We start from the raw sequence: 6,028 nt of genomic DNA, 5'->3' as shown, positions 1-6,028 counted from the left end.
ATGCTATAAAACATATTTTCCTCTCAAGGCAGTAACAGAATAATCAGTGCATTCAAAATTAAACCATTAGGTTGAATTAACTTATTCTCATATCTGGCATTGGCATATAGATACATACATACACATGTATATATACACATATAGATAGACAGATAGATAGATAGATACAGAGGTGGATATAGATATCTATCTATGTATATTTAACAACTTCACTTATTTAAGTCCCTCTCCTAGAGTACCAAACATGGGCTTCTGAAAGTCTTAGGTCTTTACCTGTTTATTTGACAGGTATATCCAGATTAGCCTTTATATTAGAAAATAATAGGAAAGCAACTACTTCAGAAAGATAATAAATAAGAATGGCTTATTCTTTCCACAATGTTTGAATTTCTTGGAGTCACCTGTGAAAAACATGAAGTTTACCCACCCAAAATAGGCCTCTAATTCAAATTATGAAGAGGTACTGAGAAATGGCACTTCTGGGATCTTCTGAAATCTCAGCATTGAGGCAGCTGCCTCTTCTTTCAACCACAAAACTGACCACAAAAAATTGCATTCCATTTCAGATAGACTCCTGAATAATCAAGCATCACTAGAACAAATTAAGAATTCTGCTTTCATTTTTCTACTTAACCAGAATCAATCCTATGGTGGCTCAAGGCACAGTTCCATGAGTATCACATTTCACAAATCTTTTTATATAGCTTAAACAAAGTTAAAATGAATATAAGGACCATCCTAGAAGGGGAAAGAAATAAAATATAAAACGAAATTTGGGGAATATTTAGTGGGAGAAAACAACTGTCTCAACTACCATAATTTCCTGAGGTTACTAAGCCAATTATGCACATATGTATATAAGAGTACATGAAGATGCATAAGGGCAGAGATCATACACATAACAGCTTAAATTCTGTTCCATCACAAACTGATAGGCAGGTTTCTTTTTCACACTGTAACTACCTATTGTAGTCAATACTAATCCATAGCAATCAAAGTATACATTATCTTTCCATTCCTGAAAAGCAATAGGTCAGTGAAAATATTCCAATTCACGGCACTCTGAGGAAGCGCCAACTTCCCAAGAAAGGAAAACAGTATTAATAATAATGATATCTAGTGTCTTATTTGCACTGTGAAAAGTGAAAGTGAAGTCACTCAATCGTGTCTTACTCTTTGTGACCCCATTGACTGTAGCCTACCACGATCCTCCATCGATGGGATTTTCCAGGCAAGAATACTGGGGTGGGTTGCCATTTCCTTCTCCAGAGGATCTTCCTGACCCAGGGATTGAACCCAGGTCTGCCGCATTGTAGGCAGATGCTTTACAAGTGTTTAATAGATGGCATCTATTTTCATTCTCCCAGCAATGCTATGCAACAGATAATAATATCATCCTCACTTTACAGATGGCAAGACTATGGACCAGACCATTTAAATAACATGGACAGCTTTTCCGCCCGCTCCCCCCTCCCCCCGAGCGCCGCTCTGGCAGCACTGTGCTGTCTCTGAGCTCTGGGTTCTTGCTAAGCCAGCACTGCCGTCGCCTCCCTCCAGTCGCCATCATGATCATCTACCGAGACCTCATTAGCCACGACGACATGTTCTCCGACACCTACAAGATCCGCGAGGTCGTGGAGGGCTGTGTCTGGAGGTGGAGGGGAAGATGGTCAGTAGGACAGAGGGTAGCATCGATGACTCGCTCACTGGTGGAAATGCCTCCACTAAAGGCCCCGAGGGCGAAGGTATCAAAAGCACAGTAATCACCGGGGTCGATATTGTCATGAACCATCACTTGCAGGAAACCAGCTTCACAAAAGAAGCCTACAAGAAGTACATCAAAGATTACATGAAGTCAATCAAAGGGAAATGTGAAGAACAGAGACCAGAAAGAGTAAAACCTTTTATGACAGGGGCTGCAGAACAAATTAAGCACGTCCTTGCGAATTTCAAAAACGATCAGTTCTTTATTGGTGAAAACATGAATCCAGATGGCATGGTTGCTCTGCTGGACTACCGTGAGGATGGTGTAACCCCATATAGGATTTTCTTTAAGGATGGTTTAGAGATGGAAAAATGTTAACAAAGTTGGCAATTACTTTGGATCAATCACCTGTCGTCATAACTGGCTGGCCACTGCTTTTCATCCACACAACACCAGGACTTAGACAGATGGGACTGATGTCATTTTGAACTCTTCGTTTGTTTTGAACGTTGATTTATTTGGAGCGGAGGCATTGTTTTTGAGAAAACGTGTCATGTAGGTTGTCTAAAAATAAAACGCATTTAGACTCAAAAAATAAATAAATAGCATGGACAGCGTCACAAAGCTAGAAATGGTAGAAATAAGACCAAAACCAAGCTTTTAAGTGCTATACAGAATTGTCTCTTTTGACAAGAGAAGGTAAACAAATCTCTATTATGAAATATCCTTGAGAAACATGGATGGCCTCCGCCTTAAAAATAATCAAAATATTTTTTAAAATTCTGAGCAAAAAAATGATCCACATTATGATGGAAAGTACTACATTTTGCTCACCACCAGTGTATTAACTTTGCCAGCTAAATTCAAGAACTGAAACTATACATACAAAAAGTGCTGAGTATCTCCAAAAACTTTTGAATCAATGGTTTCCAAATTCAAAACCATAAGGATTATGGCTTAATATGAACTTTCACTGTTTTCCCTTCCTTCCTTCCTTCCTTCCTTCCTCCAGCCAAAAAAGAAAAAAAAATTTTCTATACCTTTTAAATTCAGACACTGTTAATTACCTGGGCTGCGTCAATAAACAAATCAAGATCTCTGATCTTAAGATTATAACCCAGTGGAAAGACAAGAGAATAAAAAACAATTTCAATTATGTGTAAAAAGGTTTGATAAGCTCTAAATATGGATAAATAAGCCCTATGTTTAGGAGGGGTTTCCTGATCCAACCTTTTTGTAGGAGAGACCACAGGAAAATTTATGTTGAAGGTTATTTCTAACTTGAGACCCAAAGATAATGACAAAATAACTAATTGATGTAAAAATATGAAGATGGCTAAAGAAATCAGATATCTATGACATAAAAATCAGTTAGAGAAAGCAAACTCTCAATGGAAAACCAGCAAAACATATAAACAGGCAGTTTTCAGAATAAATCTAAATAAACATATAACACAAATGTGTATCCTGGCTCATAATTAAAGAAATGAGAATCAAAACAAATGTACAACCATATTTCACACATCAGATCAGCAAAATGTAGAGTTTGATGATAATGCTTGAAAACTCATATATTTTGAGCAAGAAAATGAAGTTTTAAGGAATACAACAGGCAATAGTTATGAAAACTAAATTAAAAATGAAGGTACCCTACTCTTTCACTCCTAAGAGATTAATGCAAAAGCTACAGTTATAAGAATTTATCCAAATGTGTATTCAAAAATGTTCATTAAAATATGTTTGTAATGGCTAAACCTAAAAATAACAAAAGTACCTATCAATATTCTGGTTTAATAAGTGTTGACAAGTCTACTTTTTATGGGTTGAATTGTGTCCTCCTCTAAGATTCACAGTGGAGATCTCTGCCAACAGAGGTCAGAATTCTTAAAACAAATTGGAGGAAGGGCATCCATGGGGCTGAGGTTTAGAGCTCTGATCACCTTTGGGTTGATACTGGTGCTTCTAAGCTAGGAGGAAGAACCTTGTAGATCTGATTCACAGAACCATGGCCACATTTCCATTAGGCAATGTAGGCACAGTGCCTAGACCCAAAATACTTTCAGGGAACCATGACAATGTTTTGATTTGTTTTAAAATAAGAGTGAATTTTAGGTTAATGGAAATATTTTTTATAAATAATAGTAATATATTTTTCTTTATTAATGCCATTAGAAAATATAGTTTTAAAAAGTTGTTAATGGTAGAAGCGATCTCCAAAGGCATAAGGGCCCAGAGCCCACAAAATTATAATGTGATCCTTCCTGCATTTCTAAGAAGTCCCTGCCTGAGGTTGTACTTGTGTCTCTAAGTGGGTAGAAATGGATTGGTTCTGGGTGTGCTGGCAAGCTGACAATTGTGAACTCAACTGCTCAACTGAAATTAACTGTTACTATCAAAAGACAGAAGTGATGCTGGAGAGACGGGACAGAAAGCAAATAGGAATTGGAATAGAAGGAAATAGCAATAGAAAGAAAACAGGGAGGACACTTCATCCTCCAGCCTTCTGTTCTCCTTCTACTACTCCCATTGGCAGAGTCAGGGAAAGAGGTGGGGCCGCACATGGAAAAGAAAAGATGGTTTGTGGAGTTCTAGGCCTAGCATCCTTAAGAAGTATAGAAAAATAGGTCTGAAATGGAGAGGCAATAAATTATTGGCACATTCATATGATGGAGTAATATACAACCTGTTAACAAGAGTTAGATGATTCTGAGTGTTAATATAGATGATATCTAAAATATATGATAACATACTAAATATAAATGCACACTAGTATTGAGTAGAATAGGATAATATATAACGGTAAATATAGATAGATAATTAGATAGATAAATATCTCAATTCCTCACCCTAGAAGAAACTCAACAAACTTTAAGTGGTGTTTAAATTTAGGGAGTTTGAATAAATTGAAAATGAAAGCTGTCATTTTTTATTGCTTTTCTATCATGTGAAATTTTCTTAACAGACACTTGTAGCTTCATTAATTCTCTTTAATATCAACAGATGTTATTTGGATAGTTGGATTACACCCCTTTCTAGCTCTTTTTAAAATCACATGCATCAAAAATTAATAATTACTGTTTAATGATGATTAAGTTCTAAAAAACATTTTTTAGGAATCTTTCAGAGAGATATCTCTATTTGGTCTTCTCTTTGATTTCATCTCCCATCATTCTCTTTATATTCTGCACCAAATAAACGGAATTCCTTTCTGTTTTAAAAAAAAAGTCTCTATCTCCTCCTACCAATCCCTTCTTATAGCTAACTCCAGCTATTCCCATTATTCAAGTTAATACTACTTTCTCAAGAAAACTTCCACGAGTTCTTGTTTAGTTCATTTATCTAATATGTGTTTTCAGTGTCCCTGAACTTTTTCTTATAACAGTCACTATGCTTCTATTTTGCTATTTTTTTAATAACAGTTTTCTTTATGAGGCTTCAAGAAGCACTGTGTGGGCAGGGCTGTAACTTCTTGGTTCACCTGGAAAATTTACTGGCTCTTAATTAATAAATAATGGGGTGGGTTTTAGATAGGAGAATGGCTGTATGGAAGCCTGAATATATAACTGCAAGTTGTTTATCACTTAGTTAAGAATTTATGTTGCTTTTTAAGGACTAAAGGAAAATGTCTGCAGAACTATAAAATAATGTTAGCTGTAGGGCTAAGCTAATTATAGTAAATATAAATGGATAAGAGTAATTAACTATCTTGAAATCAACTTAGGGAAAGGGAAACTACATAAAAACTGAGTTTTACTGAAATTCAAACAAAACCAGTGTATAAACTCAGAAAGATTTACAAATACACTGCAGATTTTTTAAACTTGTAATCTATCCAAGGAAAGAATGAATTTAAGTTAAAAGATGGTCTCCAAGGATTTTAGAGGGAAAAAAATGAGTGAGTTGAAAAGGCAGGGTATCTATTTTCACCCAGAACTGTCCAAAGGAGAACATGTAGAGGGTATACTTGAGTTCAGATCACACCAGGTCGAGGGGTAGGGACAATTGATAAGGCTTTTAATTCACCTTAAATTAATTATCCTTAATATATATCCAACTTTATTTCACTGTAGTAAACAATATTTTGATTATATTTATTTCCCAGACCCATAACACCAGAAATTACATATTCTGTAAAGAAGACTTTGATTACATACATTAATCATTAGAAAGGTATATTTATTATACTATTATATTTTAACAAACAGTAAACTTTAATTTCTGCATTCATTTATAATGACAAATTGGATAGCATAAATCAGTTACCCAAACTTTGCCAACTTTAGGTATATTAACCAAATGTAGTTTCTGTATTATAAAACTGAG

The 6,028-nt window shown here is 35.3% G+C and overlaps 1 pseudogene; it reads left to right on the top strand.

Moving 5' to 3' along the window:
• Positions 1–1,551: 1,551 nt before the first annotated feature.
• LOC110126928 (translationally-controlled tumor protein pseudogene) lies at positions 1,552–2,308 on the top strand (annotated as a pseudogene).
• Positions 2,309–6,028: the final 3,720 nt, after the last annotated feature.

Source organism: Odocoileus virginianus, chromosome 13 (assembly GCF_023699985.2).
Source record: "Odocoileus virginianus isolate 20LAN1187 ecotype Illinois chromosome 13, Ovbor_1.2, whole genome shotgun sequence".
NCBI lineage: Eukaryota > Metazoa > Chordata > Mammalia > Artiodactyla > Cervidae > Odocoileus > Odocoileus virginianus.
Note: the sequence above shows the minus strand (reverse complement) of the source record. Positions and strands in the feature narration are given on the sequence as shown.